The 19,265-nt window shown below is 33.9% G+C and overlaps 1 protein-coding gene across 1 annotated transcript in view; it reads right to left on the reverse strand.

Moving 5' to 3' along the window:
- LOC136036161 (E3 ubiquitin-protein ligase UHRF1-like) overlaps positions 1-19,265 on the reverse strand; it is a 178,392-nt gene that overhangs the window by 111,880 nt on the left and 47,247 nt on the right. The gene's annotated exons all lie outside the window — the stretch shown is intronic.

The raw sequence follows: 19,265 nt of genomic DNA on the forward strand, positions 1-19,265 counted from the left end.
AAAGTTGTAGCACAGTTCTACTTGTACTATCAACCAATCGGCCAAATCTCGTGCGTTCGCAATCGGAGTAGATAAACCAATTATACGAAGCGTTCTTCCTGTGTCCTTCCTTTCTTCCTGGGCAGCAATGAAATTCTTACGGGAGACAATAACCTAGTAAAGAATAATTTAACACCTTAAGATATCTCTTTACTATTCAACTTGAGAATGTTCAGTACAGACAACCCACATGAATGTGGCAAAAAACCAAACTTGATTTTTGAAAAACATTATGGTTTCAGTCATAGCTCTAGCCTAGTAAGCAGTGAGCCACGGCTTACAGTAAACGATATTTAAAATAGCGTTTTTAAAGAAACTGCATAATAAGAAAAATTGCCTTTCGTAGCTGACTCAGAAACGGTATCTATTAACAGAAAAAAATAATTTGAACAAAAATTTGCAGGAGTCAGTCCAGAAGCGAGCATTAAGAATTATATATGCCCAAGCTAAATTCCTACATCATTTGCTTCTTAAGCATTTCCAGCTCACTACCCTATCAGAGAGAAGAACCTGTGTACCCGGTTTAGCAATAAAGCCATGACAGACCCCCATTTCGGAGATTAATTCCATCCGCCCTTTCAACCTTTAAAATTCCGACCTCAAATACCCAACTCCAAGAATGTCCCTATCCTTCAACCTCTCCCACCATTCCACTAGAGATACAGGAAGAGTTTTGTTTCTGCATTTGTAAACATTGTTAATCAGTGAATTTGTTGTACTGACTCAGTTTTTAGTTGATGATCTATCTTTTTAATCTGACAAGATTCTTTCTGACACTGTGTGTCCGCGTCTGTGTATTTTCCTTTTTTTTAATACCTAACTGTAATACCTAACGTGAAGGTCTAATTCGACGCCATGTGGTGTGAAAGTCGTTTTTAAAACAAAAGTCTCTCTCTTTCTCTACTGATTTCATGGCCAATGAAAGACTGTTGGGACCCTTATAAATTAGTCTTGTATTTTCTGCAGGATACTTAATACAGAATAGTCTACTTCTAATCGTGTTTTCAGTAAAGTGCTAATTTTTCAGAATACTAGAAATTTAGGGGATAAAAGCTTCAAACAGTTCGTGGAAACGAACTGTAGTAAGGAGGATTTTTATTTACTCTTTTTATTTAGCCAATTTTGCAGGGATATGTTGCATAAACTGCTAAGTTATGATTCTTATTCGTTTTAAGTTTGATCTTCACTCTTTACTTCCATCAGAGAACTTCTTTTTTTTAAATTCTATCTGGCAACGTAAATTTTCATTTAAAAAATTGTCTCCTTAAATGTACTTTGAAATTACAGGTATATTATATTAGCAAAACAAAATCAAATAAATATATGTTTTGGCTCTTATTATTAACCTAGTAAATATGATAACTATTTTAGCAATGTCAAACGAAAGTGTATTCGCACCGTCTTTCTTTATTATGTTAAATAAAAATACAAGTTTTTTTAATTGCAAGCAAGGAGCAGCATTAAAATCTCACTCTTTACGCTAAAGTTTGACTTTCTCACAACTCTACTTTTTAAAACAATAAAAAAAGCTTTAGCGTAAAGAGCGAGGTGTTTAGGAGACAACCCTTTCATATACGGAATAATTTCTGTTCGTTTTAAGTTTTAATGTCACTCCTTAATTGCAGTCAAAAAAAATTGTTTTTTTTTAATTTAATTTCTTTTTTTTTATTTAATTATGCCTGATATTTTCTGTTCGTTTTAATTTTTAATGCTGCTCCTCACTTCCAGTTGAAACTTTTTGTTTCTTTTCTCCTTTTTTTTTAAATAATACAAGAAAATCCGGCGCCCTCATCAAGGATATTCTCTTCCCTCATGATAAATTCATCCATGGAAAGATTCTCCAATGTAACCGCCTCCCCCCACCCGTCCCCACACCAACTCAAAAAAGTCCCCCAAAAAACCTCTGTACACTTCCCGATAGCCATTACTATCTGTAAACAATGGTCTAAGTTTGTAACTTGCAGCCACTCCCCCGGGGACTGTGAGGGATTAAGTCGTCCCCAAGGACATAGTTATTATGTTTTTTGACTGCTGAAATTTTTAAAACCGAGAACTCCATTTTTTTGCAAATAGGAGCTTGAAACTTCTACAGTAGGGTTGTCGGATACGCTGAATCTGATTGTGTGATTTTGTTAAGATTCTGACTATTAGGGGATATTTCCCTCCATTTTCTGAACTAACACAAATTTTCTCAGGCTTGTAACTTTTGATGGGTAAGACTAAACTTGATGAAACTTATATATTTAAAATCACCATTAAAATTTGATTCTTTTGATGTATCAAAACTATTGGTATCAAAATTTGTTTTTTAGAGTTTCGGTTACTATTGAGCCGGGTCCTTACTACAGTTCGTTACCAGGAACTGTTTGAAACTTAAATATTTTCTTGTAAAATCTTTTTGAACATTTGTGTTACATTAGACATAGTGCTCTAGGAAGTAGTCCAAGTGCTATTAAAATAAAAGTCAAAGTAACTTGGTTTTACTTAAATGAAATTTTAACGTATTTAATACCTGATCCTTCAGTGAAATAACCAGTTATTCCAAGATTCTAAGGGGCAATAAATTTGCAAAAGCTTTAAGTTATTTATATTAAATTATTTTCAATTAGTTTTTTTTGCAAAAGAAACAAACGCACGAGCCTTAATACAGATAAAAATTACCTTGGATTAGGCAGCCAACTACCCTCTCCTCCTATTCACGCGTAATAAGGTATGGCTTGTCCTCTGGGCTTGTTATATACCAGTTTCCTTTCATGTGGGTTGGTGGAAGTATGGGATAATCCTCTCCTAATTCTTGGCAATTTTTATAGTCTCTAAGTTTATTCGCTCTTTCTTTGATACATAAAAATATTATTTATTTATATTTCTCTTCGTTTTTATCTAAATACCTGAATATTTAAGAAATATATTTATAAGCCAAATTATGCGGATGCATGAGGTCTCTCTCAGCATTCATCCTGTCAACACCTTTCAAAGTGCACTTACGATTTAGATCAAGGTCTGAATACTGATCTTTGACTTATAAGTGACTTCTCCTTGGTGCATTAGCCATAGCAAGATGAAAATTATTATGTATAGAGAGGAAATTATGAGTCAAATTTGACCCGCTTAAATGCAAAGTTTGCAACTCATACACGGACGAAAACTGCGCCCCAATAGACATACCCTGTTGAAATAATCCTTAGATAGGGTTATACTGCTCTACAAACCCTTAGATAAATTTATTATTTAGTCCACAATTAGACTCTCCTAGTGCCCCCTATCAAGAGGAGAAGCATCCTAAACAACTTAAGCAGAAAGAGAAATTCCCCCTTACCTGACCCATCACAAAGTCAACCATACCTACCTAGAGAAGATCTAGCGAGGTTAAACCAAGGTCTATTAAAACTACCTTTCTTAATGTCCCAGTCCAGCATTACAGTCATACCTAATCTTCTGAGAGAAAGAGAAACACATAATGCCAAGTTAACGACCCTTTTTTGTTCTGGACATTCCTTCTAAATGGTCCCTTTCTAGTTGTTTTAGGGTCGATAAGTCCTGCCAAACGACACCATTGCTGGAGTCTAACTTTTATGCCCAAACGTAACTAAAATCTTGACTTTAAAGTCTCTGTTCATTTGCAAAGGACACAAAAACCTCATTACTTCGAAAAACTTCCACCCATCATCAACTGTTTGTGCCCTTCTAGCCACTAAAAATATATATATATATATATATATATATATATATATATATATATATATATATATATATTATATATATATATATATATATATATATATATATATATATATATATATATATATATATATATATATAATATATATATATTAATATATATATATATATATATATATATATATATATATATATATATATATATATATATATATATAATATATATATATATATATAATATATATATATATATATATATATATATATATTATATATATATAATATATATATATAATATATATATATATATATATATATATATATATATATATATATATATATATATATATATATATATATATATATATTTTTAGTCTAGCCTAATAAACATTGTTTAGTTTAACTTAAGTATCGCCTTTCTCCAATGAAAGTCAATTTGGCCCAGCTAAGCAGCATTCACCCTTATAAAAAAAGTGAAGAGTATAACTTCTATGGAGGGGGGGGTGTAAAACAACAAAGATATCCATTTTTTAACATGTTATTTTTCTACTTTTTTAATTTCCACATTGTAATGCTGATTTTAAATATATAAGTTTCACCAAGTTTAGTTTTCCCCATCAAAAGTTACGAGGCAGAGAAAATTTACCCTATTTTAGAAAATAGGGGGAAACAACCCCTAAAAGTCATAGAATCTTAACAAAAATCACACTATCAGATTCAGCGTATCAGAGAATTCTATTGTAGAAGTTTCAAGCTCCTCTCTACAAAAATGTGGAATTTTATATTTTTTGCCAGAAGGCAGATCACGGATGCGTGTTATTTTTTTTTATTATTTTTTTTTTCCAGGGGTGATCGTATCGATCCAGTGGTCCTAGAATCTTGCAAGAGGAACCATTCTAACAAAAAAAAAGTTCTAGTACCCTTTTTAAGTGACCAAAAAATTGAAGGGCACCTAGGCCCCCTCCCACGCTAACTATTTTCCCAAAGTCACCGGACAAAAATTCTGAGATAGCCATTTTATTCAGTGTAGTCAAAAAACCTTATAACCATGTCTTTGGGAACGACTTACTCCCCCACAGTCCCCGTGGGAGGGGCTATATCTTACAAACTTCGACCAGTGCTTACATATAGTAATGGTGATTGGGAGGTGTACAGACGTTTTCAGGGGGATTTTGTGGTTGGGGGGAGGGGTTGAGAAGAGGGGGATATGTTGGGGGGAACTTTCCATGGATAAATTATTTCATGAGGGAAGAAAATTTTCATGAACGGAGCGCAGGATTTTCTAGCATCATTAAAAAAAAAAAAAAAATAGATATGAAAAAGTTTTTTCAACTGAAAGTAAGAAGCAGCATTAAAACTTAAAACGAACAGAAATTATTACCAATATGAGGGGCTCACCTCCTCCTAATACCTCGCTCTTTACGCTAAAGTGTTTTTTAGTAATTTAAACTATTTATTCTAAGACTTTTGTGTTTCAGGGGTCATTCTTAAGAAATTGGGACAATATTGAAGCTTTAGCGTAAAGAGCGAGGTACTGACGATTGGGTCAATTGGGACAATATTTAAGCTTTAGTGTAAAGAGCGAGGTACTGCCCCCCCCCCATATAGGTAATAAATACATGAGAATACAGAAATTCGTTACGTAAGCTAATTTGTAAGTTACGTATATCTTTTACTAATAAAAACATTGGTAAAAAATTGAAAGTTCTAGTTGCCTTTTTAAGTAGCCGAAAATCGGAGGGCAACTAAGCCTCCTCCTCCGCTCCTTTTTTCTCAAAATCATTCGATCAAAACTATGAGGAAGCTATTTAGCCAAAAAAAAAACAAATATCCAAATTTCGTTTTAATTATTCATCTGTGGAGAGCCAAAATCAAAACATGCATTGATTCAAAAACGTTTAGAAATTAAATATTAAAAAAACAAGTTTTTTTAACTGACAGTAAGGAGCGAAATTAAAACTTAAAACGAACAGAAATTATTTCGTATATGAAAGGGGCTGCCTCTTCATCAATGCCCCACTCTTTACGCTAAATTTTTTTACTGTTTTAAAAAGTAGAGTTAAGAGAAAGTCAAACTTTAGCTTAAAGAGCGGGGCGTTGATGAGGAGGCAGCCCCATTCATATACGAAGTAATTTCTATTCCGAAGTTTTAATTTCTGTATGAAGTTATAATTTCACTCCTTACTTTCAGTATTTTTTTTATTATTTATAATTTTAAAGAATAAACATCAGTATACGTATATTACACTGACAATCCATGGTCTTTTTTTTTTTTTTTTAGTAAACTGCAAATTATGTTCTGGTCTTGAGAATGCATTGAGACTGTCATCATTATTCATGTTAATGTTTGCTCTCTTTGAGTTTCAATCGGTTAATCATTGTAATTTCTGTTTTGTTGGGTTTCATTTATTTATTGATGGTGTTTTCTACTCAATTACTTGAGTACGGTGTTTTATGCTGAAGTTGACCTGAAAAATAAAACATGTCATTCCCATAAAACTATTTCTATGCTCTTTGACAACTTGGATAAATTTATACTTTTTTGATTTATTTAAAAAGTGGTAACAGTAGTATCCCCAAAAGTTGCAACTTATTACCCCTAATCGTTCTCGATATACTACTGAGGTGTTTTACTGGCAGCCATACACACAGTGGCCTTTGATTTAGTTTTAAAGCATAATGAGCCGATAGTATAATTGTGGGGGTTGACATACGCAACATCCCTAGAGACATAGTTACTGAAATGTTCTACTATGCTGAATAAAATGACTGTCTAAAAATTTTGACTGGCTGTGTTTTGAAAATCAACGGGCTTGGGAGGAGGCCTGCTTGCCCTCCAATCGCTTTTAACTCTAAGAAATGGCACTAACACTTTTTGATTTAGTTCAACTCTGCCTAAATATTCCTAGAAAGCTTCACCTAAATAGTCTTAGCTAGCACAGCAGCAATAGGATACAAATATTTCCTTTTTGTTAATTCAACATCCTCCACAAAAAGCCCTGTTAGTTTCAACTTCACACACAAAACTGTTCCTAAGATATTCTTGTAACATCCTTTTGACAACCTGCACACAGACGGGGTTTTGCGATGATGTTCAGAACCCCCCCCCCCAACCCCAAGAAAAATATCCTTGAAAATTTCACCTTCATATCCTTATGCATACTTATAATAGTAGTCACAGTAGTAGTCTTTGTAGTATGGCAGTAGTATTAAAAGTAATAGCGGTAGTATTAGTGGCAGCAACAGTATTAACATATTGCCTTTACTACTAGTAGCTGTAATAGAGGTAGAAGTTGAAGTGGTGGTAGTAGTAAATGTAGCAGTGATAGAAGTATTATAGTAGCGTGCAAATATTACCTTTCTGTCAGTTGATTTCCCCTTTTAAGCATTCTCTGAAATTTTCAGCTTAATAACCAAATCAATTCCTGAGATATACTTTTTTGACAATACGCATGCACATAGCGTCTTTCGATTTAGATCAAATTTTCCCAAACACTGTAAATGGAGTAGTGTGGTAGCAATAGTGATAGTTGCAGTAGCGGTAGTAGCACTCCAATATTCCCTTTTTGATCATTTTCTTTGTCACTTCCTGAAAGTTCCAAATTAATATACCCAGCCATTCATGAGTTACGCCCTTTTGACATTCCATATCCACACTACGTGTTTCGATTTAGCTCAACACTCCCCTCAACATTCTCTGAAAGGCTCACCTAAATTCCTTTCATCATTCTGGAAAATAAACTTCAAACATGCGTACTTTACTCAATAACAAATACTATACATAAATAATGAATGAAATGCTGATTAATAATGAATGAATGGGCTGGTTGCCCTCCATTCACTTTTGACTCTTAAAAGGGCACTAGATCTTCCAACTTCCAATCAGATGAGCCCCATATGATCCGTAACTCATACGACCATCCGTTCCATAAAAACCTTGTATGCCCAGGCATAACTTACCACCATTGCCCCTGGACTCTGGAGGGCTGTGTCCACCTTGAAGGCAATGTTATATACTCTTTGGGATATTTTGAACAAAATGGCTTTCTCAAAATTTTGATTGGATGCGGTTGAGGAAAAGAGGGTGTCAGGGATGGGTGGGGGGCTAGTTGTTCTCCATTACTTTTGACTTTTTGAAGGGAGCTAGAACTTTAAATTTCCAGTAAAATGAGCCTGCACTATAGTTCACACAACCCCCTTCCAAAAAAAGCTTATATGCCCCCGAGGTATAACTTACAACCCTTGCTCCCAGACTCTTGGGGGGGGGGGTTGTATCAACCCCAAAGCTTTTGTTATGCGATTTTTGGACTGTTTTGAACAAATAGCCATCTCAAAATTTCTGTCGGATGCATTCGGTGAAAATATACCGAAATGGGGAAATAGGGGGTATATGCCGTCCGATCACTTTGACGCTTGAAAAGGGCGCAACAACTTCTGATTTTCATTCCAGTGAGCCCCTCTGAAGTTTATACAACCACCCTTTCTATAAAAACCTTAGATGCCCTCGGGCATTATTTACAATCCTTATCCTGTGTTGTCATCTTCAAAGACATAATTACAAATCCTTTCGATTACGCAGAACAAAGTGGCTATCTCAAAATTTTGATTGGAAGTATTTGGGGAAATGATGGGCGTAAGGGGAGGGGGGTACCCTCCAATCACATTAAACTACTAAAAGGACACTAGGTGTTGCATTTCCAGTAGAATGAGCCTCTTTTGAAGTTTCTACAACAAATCCTTCTATATGAAGTACCCTGGTTTAGAGTAAAAAACGGGCGAAAGGGGGGTAGCTGCCCTCCGATCACTGACTCTTAAAAAAGGCACTAGAACTTTTGATTATCAGTCCTATCTAATGAGTCCCTTCTGAAGTTTATAGAACCGCCATTGCTATTAAAACTTTATACGCCCCCAGGGCATAGCTTACTACCCTCGCCCTGAGGGCTGTGGAGGGGGGTTGTCATCCTCAAAGACATAATTTCCGAAACTTTCAACCACGCTAACCAAAATAGCTATCTCAAAATTTTGAATGGAAGTTTGAGGAAATTATGGGCGCGGGAGGGGGGGCTGTTTGCCCTGCAATCACTTTCGACTATTAAAAAGGACACTAGCCTTCTCAATTTCCAATCGAATGAGCCCTTTTCAAAGTTTCTACGACAGGTCCTTCTATACTAAGAGCCCTGGTATAAAAACAAACAAACAGACCAAAAAAAAAAAAAGTAATATATTGAGCCTACATCGCTCTTTACTTAGGCAGCACTATTGCACTGCATATGGATACCATTGTGTTTAGCTGTACACATAAATACGCATTTGTGATGAAAGTAACTCAGCTTGTTCAGCAGTGTGTTATTCTTTTTGGTCCATAAGTTGGAACTGGCGGTTAGATCTTTTCTAACAGAGAAATACCTCAAGACAGGTCTCCTATCTTCTCCAATAAGATGCATCTCATCAATAATTACTTTTTTTGTTCTCTTACTTTTCATACTTTTCAGTAAGATCAATCTTACTTTTTTTGCTCTCTTGCTTTTCATAGCTATTTCCTCTTATAATCCTAAAAGAGACAAACCTCTAAAACCGGTCCTCTATCTTCTCCAAGCAGATGAATATCGTCAATTATGATCAAAGCAACTTCCTTGACAAAACCTCTAGTTTGCGATGATCTCGAGACGCCATCCCATTTTTCTGGCGTTGTTACAATAACATCAGCTGATGCGATCGCCCGAGCATCAGGAGTAACGTCTCCAGTCAATTCAACAACCTTTTTGGACAATTTTTTTTCAAGTCTTACTTTCCAATCTTCAATCCGCTCTCGGCCCAAAGCTTTGAGTGGAGCGATGTAAACAACCTGAAAGAATCCATCACCGTCTAATTGTTTTTGAATACACAACTAAGCTAGCAAAAAACGATATATTTTGGTAATACAAAACAACTCACCATCTCCCCAGAAAAAGTAACAACATTACCTATGGACATCTCTTCCTCTTTAAAAAAATCAAACCAACCTTCTAATTGTCCCAAAATACCCGTTTGTTTATGACTTCCAGGGACAATTTCTGTTCAAGACTTATATTTTAATTTTAAATAAACTTTCAGACCAACGCCTTGAGTGGAGTAATATAACTAACATTGAGCAAATATACAAGCATAAAGCATTTAGTTTTTGTTAAGTGTGGAGCTAAAATAAAAAAAAAAAAAGAAAAAAAAAAAAGAAAAATAAGAAAAAAAAGCCGAAACAGTAGGTGTCAGATTTTTTCTAATCTTCGATCTGCTCTCGGACCAGTGCCTTTAATGGCCGGATAGCCAGAAAAACTATAGACCACGTAAAATTTTATATTCACTTAAACTCTTGCCCTTCTAACTGAAAGATATTACCGGTTTTTAAGACACTTAAGGAGAACTTTTGTTCACTTCTAATTTTCCAATCTTCGATCTGTTCTGGGACCAATGCCTTGAATAGCCAGATAACGAGAAAAACAATAGACTATGTAAAATTTTAAATTCCTTTTAACCCTTCCCTTCTAACTATCCGATTTTTACCGGTTTTTAAGACATTTAAGGAAAATTTTTGTTCACTTCTAATTTTCTAATTTTCGATCTGCTCTCGGACCAATGCCAGATAAACAGGAAAACTTTAAGATCTCTAAAACTTTTTCTCTATTTTAACATACCATTCTGCTCTTTTAACTATCCAAAACTTGCGCTTCTCATACCCTTCATGGACAATTTTGGTTCACTTATAATTTTTCCATTTTCGATCTACTCTCGGACTAATTTCCTGAACAAATAGATAAACAAAAAACTACAAAAACTATTAACTTTCATCTTCATTTTAATAAACTACCCTGCTCTTTAAGTATCCAAAATTCCCACATCTCAAAACCTTTATCGATTATTTTTGTTTACGTATTATTTTCCAGTCTTCGATCTGCTCTTAGACTAATGCCTTGAGCAAAGAGACAAACAAAAAAACTATATATCTCTAAACTTTTATCTCTATTTTAACACACTACTCTGCTTCTTTAGCTACCCTAATTTCCCACACATCTCAACCATCATTGACAGTTTTTGTTTACTTATTATTTTCCTATTTTTGATCTGCTCTCGGACTAATTTTTCGGAAAAACAGATAAACAAAAAACCATAAAAACTATAAATATTTTATCTCCATTCTAACACACTACCCTGCTCTTTAAGTATCCGAAATATCCACATCTCATTACCTTTATCGTTAATTTTTGTTTACTTATTATTTTCCAATCTTCGATCTGCTCTTGGAGAAATGCCTTGAGCAGAGAGATAAACAGAAAAACTAAAAAATCAACCTCTAAATTAACCTCTATTTCAACACACTGCCCTGCTCTTTTAACTATCCAAAATCCCCACATCCCGTAGCCTTCTTGGACAACCTTTTTAACTTATTATTTACCCATTTTCGATCTGCTCTCGTACTAATTTCTTGAACAAATAAATAAACAAAAGACTACAAACCCTATAAACTTTTTTCTCCATGTTAACACACTACCCTGCTCTTTAAATATCTGAAATTCCAACATTTCATAAACTTCATCGTCAATTTTTGTTTACTTGTTATTTTCCAATCTTTAATCGGCTCTCGAACTAATTTTTTGACCAAACAGATAAACAGAACACTATAAAACCTCTAGAATTTTATCTCTATATTAACATCCTACCCTGTTTTTTTACCTATCCTAAATTTCCACATCTCATAACCTTCATGGACAATTTTGTTCACTTATTATTTTCCCATCGTCAATCGACTCTCGGACTAATTTCTTGACCAGACAAATAAACAAAAAACTATAAACACTCTGAAATTTTATCTCTATTTTAACACCCTACTCTGCTCTTTTAACTATCCTAAATTCCTTTGTTCACTTATTATTTTTTCCATCTTTAATCGGCTCTCGAACTAATTTCTTGACCAAAAAGATAAACAGAAAACTATAAAACCTCTAAATGTCACCTCTATTTTAACACCCTACCAAGCTCTTTTAACTATCCTAAATTCCCGCATCTCAGAGCCTTCATGGACAATTTTGTTCACTTATTATTTTTTCCATCTTCAATGTGTTCTCGGACTAATTTCTTGAGCAAACAGATAAACAGAAAACTACAAACCCTATAAACTTTCAGCTTTATCTTAACAGACTCAAAACTTTCATGGACATTTTTTTTTCACTTTTCATTTTCAATCTTGGATTAATACCTTGAGCAAAGTGATGCTAACAATCTGAAAGGTGTTTACCGACTGGCAAAATTGCATAAATCGGAACCATTAAACAAAAGAACTCGAGCAACATCTTATAACTACAATATTTATATTTAATTTTTCAAGAAAAAAACCGAAGGTCTATTTTTGTTTAATAAAAAAGATTTACACAGAAAAACACGACGATTAAAATTTTCCATTTGCATACTTAAACAAGACTTCGGATCGTTGCGATTTCCCCAATAAGTTTCGATATATATATATATATATATATATATATATATATATATATATATATATATATATATATATATATATATATATATATATATATATAGTTCATCATTTTTTATAGTTCATTTATCTACTTGCTTTATTACCTTTTCACCGGCATCTTTCTACCAACCTTTGGTTTAATACCATCTTACCTCAAAAGACCGTACTTATTGATTTTATTATATCAATGAGATGAACATAAATTTTATATCTGATCTGACGGATATTCCCCTCCATAAACCCAGGTCTACACAAAGAAATTATTTTTGGGGAGGGTAGCTGAATACGAATGGAATCATTAGGATCCATTATATCGATCCTAGGATAAACTGGTCTGACTGATCGAGAAAAAAAAAACTAGTTTTGTGAGCAGATCTCCTGAGCTTGTACAGATAAGTTTTTGTGAAAAACATAGGCTAATGTGTTTTGTATCATATTTCGTCCGTTTTCTTTTTTGTAAATCATATTGATACAAGGGCAATTCAATGATTCAATAAACTCAACTTTTGCAATAACCAGGAGAATAATTCATCACCTTACACCATTTAAAAGAATTTGTGATTTCTTTTAGTTATGCCTGGCATTTATGGGTATAACAACCTACTTACTTTAGAGCTAGGATATACATTGAATACCCTGAAAATAGCTATTTCGGCTACAGTAGTTTTACCAGAGCCAGTTGGTGCGCCTAGGAGAACATTGCCATCTGTGTGGTACAGATTATCGAACAGCTGTGTTTGTATAGGATTGAAGTGCGTGAACGGGTATAGCATTTCATACATGGAATTGCCCAAGGCTTGAACAGATAACGGCTTCAAGTCGAGCAAATCTAAAATTAAAGAATAGAATGAATTCGAAGTTAAACAAAAAATTCAGAATAAAAGCGTTGAAAAACCTTGAGAAGTTAAAAGCGGATTCTCCTTCTCTCTAAACCCTCTAAAAGTTAAACAATCAACTAAATAATTATAAACAAAATAACTGTATACATTTTCGGTAACTAAGCTGCTAAGTTCTTATCCCTGAGACGGCAAAAATTTAAACAATGTTTTAATTTTGTACCTTTTATAAACAATAAAAAATTATTATTTTTATGTTTGAGCTGTATCATATTTCAATATTCCTTATATTTGACACTCAATTTTTGGTGGGAAGAATCTACATGAGAGCCCGAAAAGTAAATACCCTACATAAGCAAATGTGCCTGAGCAAATGTCAAAGAAAAGTTACCCTGTTTGTTTATTGTAGAGTCACTACATGGACAAAATCTCCTACTAAAAATATACAATTATTCATCTATGTAGGCATCAATTAACTTCACATAATACCCATTTAAACATAGTCTAATATGAAGAGAGGAAAGTTATATTCAGTTCAAAACAGACAAGTAGAAAAACTTTGACTAGTTGAAGAAAAACCTTATTTTATTTTAAAATGAATGGCTTTCTTTTACCATTGGGTGTTTCGTAAACTAATCCCTTCATCTTCTATTTCATTTTCTAACAGTTTCTAACATTATTTCAAAACTAACAGAATCTGTCACACCAAAGTTGTAGTTTAGCTAAGAGAGCCTTTTCTCCTTAAGCCCAAATACACAGGTCGCATGCACATATGAATATTTGTCAAAAGCAAGAAACGTTTTCTAATGGCATATAAATAGGATTTTTCTAGAATTCTGGTCGTCATTAATAAATTTTTTTTAATTAAATAAAAGAAAGCACAAAAAAAAAAACAATTTTCTTTCACTTGGTATGTTCAAAGCTGTAGATTCAAAAACATAAACCGTCCTTAAATTCAAAAGAATTCCATGATTTTTGGAGACTTTTTATTTTATATAAACGACAGACTTTCAGCAAACGTGCCTAGATATCAAACGTAGCGATCCTTAGGCATGCTTGGAGAACCACTTATGTGCATTTCACTTAAGCCAGGAAAAGCCTCTGAACTCTAAGAAAATGAATAAACATGACTTCCCAACATTTAAATAGGACTTCCCGACATTTTGTGACAATTTCCACAAGACCACTGGGTAACTCTTTCAAAAATGGCTACGATGTTTGAACAAAGATCGGAGTCAGTTCCACTGGCTACGTCAAGACTATTGTAACCAGCAAAAGCATCAAGTGCATCCGTAGAAGACGAACTCTTCTTACAGTTAGTATCAGCAACTGGTTGACAAAGATGACACCACATCGTAGGTTTTGAATTTTTAATCAGTTTGTTGAATTAGTCATTTATATAGACTAAAGAGTGTCGGTCGATGGTCGATCCTTGCTGAACATCAAATTCTGATTCAGAAGGTTTATAAAAGAGCAGATCACATAAATATGAAAGAAACCAAGAATAAACAGTCCTTCTTATACCAATATGGAATAATTTCCAACGAAGAATTTTGTGTGTTTATGAGTCGAAAGCTTTTCGAACAGACATCGAGAAAAAAAGCAGCAAGTGTCGGAACACAGTCACTAGCTGAATATAAATAATTCAAGACAGTTGCACATGCATGCTCAGTTGAGTGTCTTGTCCTAAAACCAAACAGAGAGCCATAAAAAAAAATCTTTAGAATTAAGAAAATCCAACATCGAGAAAACACAGCTTTTTCAAAACACTGATAAAAGATATATGGGACAATAATTTGCAGGATCCTTCCATGATCAACCTTTAAATAGAATAACGACAGGAGCATGCTTTACACCACTTGAAAAGACTGTATTTTCAAAAGAAAGGCTGGCAAGTCTGACTCAGGTAGACACAATACCAGAAAGAACGAACATGACAAGCATAGTAGAAATACAGATAGGGTCACCAATTGAAGAATGATTTCACAGTCAACACGTGAAGGGATAGAAGGAGGAAGAGAATATGTCCAGATAACACGAATTGACTACTTGCTATTCTTTCCTAATATATTTGCCGCACTCAGAGAGTTTTCTATAATAAAATGGAGATTTACACTTCAAGCAAAGCGAATAATAAACTCTTCCATAAACTTTGAAAAGTTAAAGTTGAGAATCACGCGGAGAAGATTTAGAGGGCGTGTCAGCCTTCAGAAGATTATAATTTCTTACTCCAGCTTTTAAGATTTCCAGGAGTCATCAGATTTAATGGCGCTATTTTTTTTTTATTCTGATTTCGTATATTCAAATCTGATTCTTACACATCAAATACATTCAAGATAACTTTTTCAACAAATCATCAAACGAATTATATAGAATATCTAAGTCAGATTCAATTTCAAAGATAGTCGACGAATGACCCACCAACCGTGACCTAATAAGAACGAACTCGTTGTAACTTAAAGAATATCCAACTTTTGGCTATTTCAAGGCAAGGAATCAGAAAACTTATACCTGAAAAAAGTAGGATAATGGTCTCAGGCAACACTCATCAATGTAGAATTTTACATCAAGGTCAGCTATGAAAGAATATTATCAAGCAAAGAAGTAGTAGTGTCAGTTACGCTAGTCGGAATGCACTGTTCCAAAAGGGAGCATAGTTTGTAAGAAAATCAAAAGAGGGGGTGACCACTAGCCACGCCAATTAATGCGTAAGTCACCTATAATGATAAGCTCACAAGATTGGAAATGGAGGGTTTCCAAAGCCTCATTCAAGACTCTGAATGACAGAGGGTACAGACCCACTAGGAGACGGCTTCTATGATCAATAGTAGAAGCCATAAATGAGCCATTTTTTACGCCTCAAATTTCCTACCCATACGATTTTCATTCCAGCTAGTAAAGTTACAAGAAGAAAAGTTACGTCTGCAATTGAACCATAGAAAAGTGAAATCACGATTTAACGTTTTTTAAGACACTATTCTATTAAGGTAACTTAAAATGACGATTCTAGTCAGAATATACATACAACTTTATCGTTTTACTTTTTAAGCTCGGAAGGTTATTTTTAAAACTAATGTTAGGAAAGCAAGTTCATACTGAATGTGTTAAAAAGGGGTATATTTTCTTGAATTTCTTTTTTCTTTTCTTTTTTTTTTACTTCAATACGAGCTAACCTAAAGAAAGTTAGATTCTTATAATATTACGAACCGTTCCATTAAAATAAAATCATTTAAACCGGCTTTTAATAGCTGAACAGGTTTACAGATAAAGTGCAACCTTAATAAAGGTGGAGCGGCATTTTTAGTTCAACATTAGCTATATATGAGGTCATACTTGCTGATCAAGCGACGAATAAAAACCTTGAGTATGGCAGGCATAAAACCGAATGAAAATAACGAGAGTAAGCATGCAAGCAGCTGAAAGGGCCAAGATTGCCTGATGCGTTCATACAGAAAAAATGTACTAAAAATACCAGTCTTGTTGCTTTATATTAATTTACAAAACGTTTAAAAAAAAGTTTTTAAAGAAAATTAAAGTTATATAGCAGAGATGCAGTCAAATAATATTTAAGCTCAAAACGAACAAAAAGTGCTTGGAAATGAATAAGTGAAACCTAAAACAAACCAAAACTAAAATGAATAACTAAGCAAAAATAAACAACAAAATATATTAATATGAATGATATTTCAAAACTTATTTTAATCAATGATCAAGTCAAAATTTGAACGAGCAATAATCACCACAAATAAGAGCAGAGTTGCCACCCCACAAACTCTCTAAAGGTTGAAGTGTCGTTCTGCTCTAATAAAACCAAAATATATTTTAGCGAGCCTTTAAGGTGATTCATTCGATAACTCGCAAAAACAAAATATTCCTTCAGTAAATGAAACAGATTTACCCAAAAAATTGACCATGTATATTTTTAAAATATTGCATTTAGCATAAATTTTTACACTTTTGAATGTGTAGCCTATACAGTTGATGCGCAAGAATTGCTTGAAAGGACCACAATTAAAGATGAGCTAAAAATACCGTTATTTTTTTATGGATTTGTTTGATTATCCTTCCTCCATTTCATGCTATGGCATTTAGAGTGAATAAATTTACATTAAGATTTTCGTTAATAATTGATATTAAAATAAATAAATTAGAATAAATATAACTGATTACAATAACAACCCGAATAGCCTAATAAAATATCGCAATCTTCGCGCACAGTCTTCATCGGTGAAAATTTTGTGGAATTAGTTCAATAGCTGCAAAACCAAAAACATTTAATTTCGCACAAAGAATCATTACCATAAGACATGCCCTGTTTGTTTATTTAAATCTAATAAATTTTTCACATATTTTCTAAATCTCTTACTTTTTTCTCTTAACTGTAAATGTAAAAGTTGCAAAATGTCAGTGCTAGCTTAGCTATTTTTTGGATAAAATTCATTGGTACAAACTAGTCTTTTACTATAGCCTATCTTAGATCATTCCAAGAAAATACCCACGTGAAAATGCCTTTATGTTTTTAATAGGTCAACATAGTTTTTAAAATTGTAGCGAGTCAGTTTTTTGATGGCGAAAAATCTCTATTTTTGGCTGCCAAATTTGGAGGTAAAATATCCCTCCCTATTTGAAATTGCTAACAACATGTGGTACTCACCATGTGAATGCAAGGATTATAGCTTAAACTCAGTTGTGGCATCTTTAATTCCCTTGTGTATGGTTTTAATGATAATAATAAATTTTTGCAAGACGTGGGTTTGAGTCCAGGAGTCACCAAGACCCAAATCCTGACCTTGGGGAGGGGTTAGTGGTGTTACTCTGAAAGATCAGGAATCCCGAGTAAGGAAGTTGTAGGATTTTATATATTCTGTAATCACGTATTTATAAAATAAGAACCGTATTTTTATGCATCATTTAGATTCACAACCAAAGTATTACTTCTGACATTAGGTTTTCCAGTCTCCTGAAAGACCTATGAAAACCTGAAACCTGTCTCCTTGTTGTTTTCTATATATATAAAATCTTTCTGGATCTAGGGCATCTAGGGCAAAACGAAAACTAGTCGTCCCCAAAAGAAGTTGGAGAAGTCTTAAGCAAGGATTTAGAGAAAATTAGAACTTCTTGGGAGGAATTAAAGAGCTTTAAATAGACTGAGACCGATAATTAGCCTGCATAGCTGCGTTGGCCTCAAGCGGTTTAGTGCTGCATTGAGTTGTTAATAGTAGTGGAAGTGCACACGCAAAGACAGCAATATATTGGCCTAAAGGGCTTTAAATGGATTGAGACAGATAAATAGCCTATATAGCTATGTTGGCCTTAAGCGGTTTAGTGCTGCATTGAGTTGTTAATAGTAGTAGAAGTGCAAACACAAAGACAGCAATATATTGGCCTAAAGAGCTTTAAATAGATTGAGACCGATAATTAGCCTACATAGCTGCGTTGGCCTCAAGCGGTTTAGTGCTGCATTGAAAAGTTAATAGTAGTGGAAGTGCACACACAAAGAAAGCAATATATTGGCCTAAAGAGCTTTAATGGATTGAGACCGATAATTAGCCTACATAGCTGCGTTGGCCTCAAGCGGTTTACTGCTACATTGAGTTGTTAATAGTATTAGAAAAGCATACGTAGAGACGGCAATATATTGAGCTGAATTGAATACTAGCTCGAAAAAGTAAAAAAAAAAAAGAGAAAAAAAACAACATACCAATTAGACTTAAAACTTACTTGTATAAAGTGGATCTCTTTCCGGCAAAATCAGGTGCTCAAATGACAAAGAAAAGATGCACTCGGAGCCAAGCCATCTATCATTAATTGCTTTTATATAGTATTGAGATGGCAGAGGCTCAGAAATTGGAATTGTAAAAACAACAGTTTCCGATTCCCGTTTAATCACTTGTTTCTCAGTTAAAATAAAATACTCGTGGTAGTACATTTGATTTGTTTCCGGGTCTTCTACCCAAATCCAAAATGCTTCAGAAGTACCATGAATTTGATTATCCCACCTGGAATAAAAACAAATATAATTGATATTTCGAAAACATTTTAACACTGAAAAAGAGCTAGACCAACCAAAAACATGAGAATTTTGCAAAAAAAACCTTGAAACTATGAGAATGGCTATAAATTACAGGAACGTCATCAATGATTAAAAAACCGGATAGTCCGGCTTTGGATGAAGTCAAGATTCCGTCAGGTCAATGGCAGAAGGA

The sequence above is a fragment of the Artemia franciscana genome, chromosome 2, assembly GCF_032884065.1.
Source record: "Artemia franciscana chromosome 2, ASM3288406v1, whole genome shotgun sequence".
Classification (NCBI taxonomy): Eukaryota; Metazoa; Arthropoda; class Branchiopoda; order Anostraca; family Artemiidae; genus Artemia; species Artemia franciscana.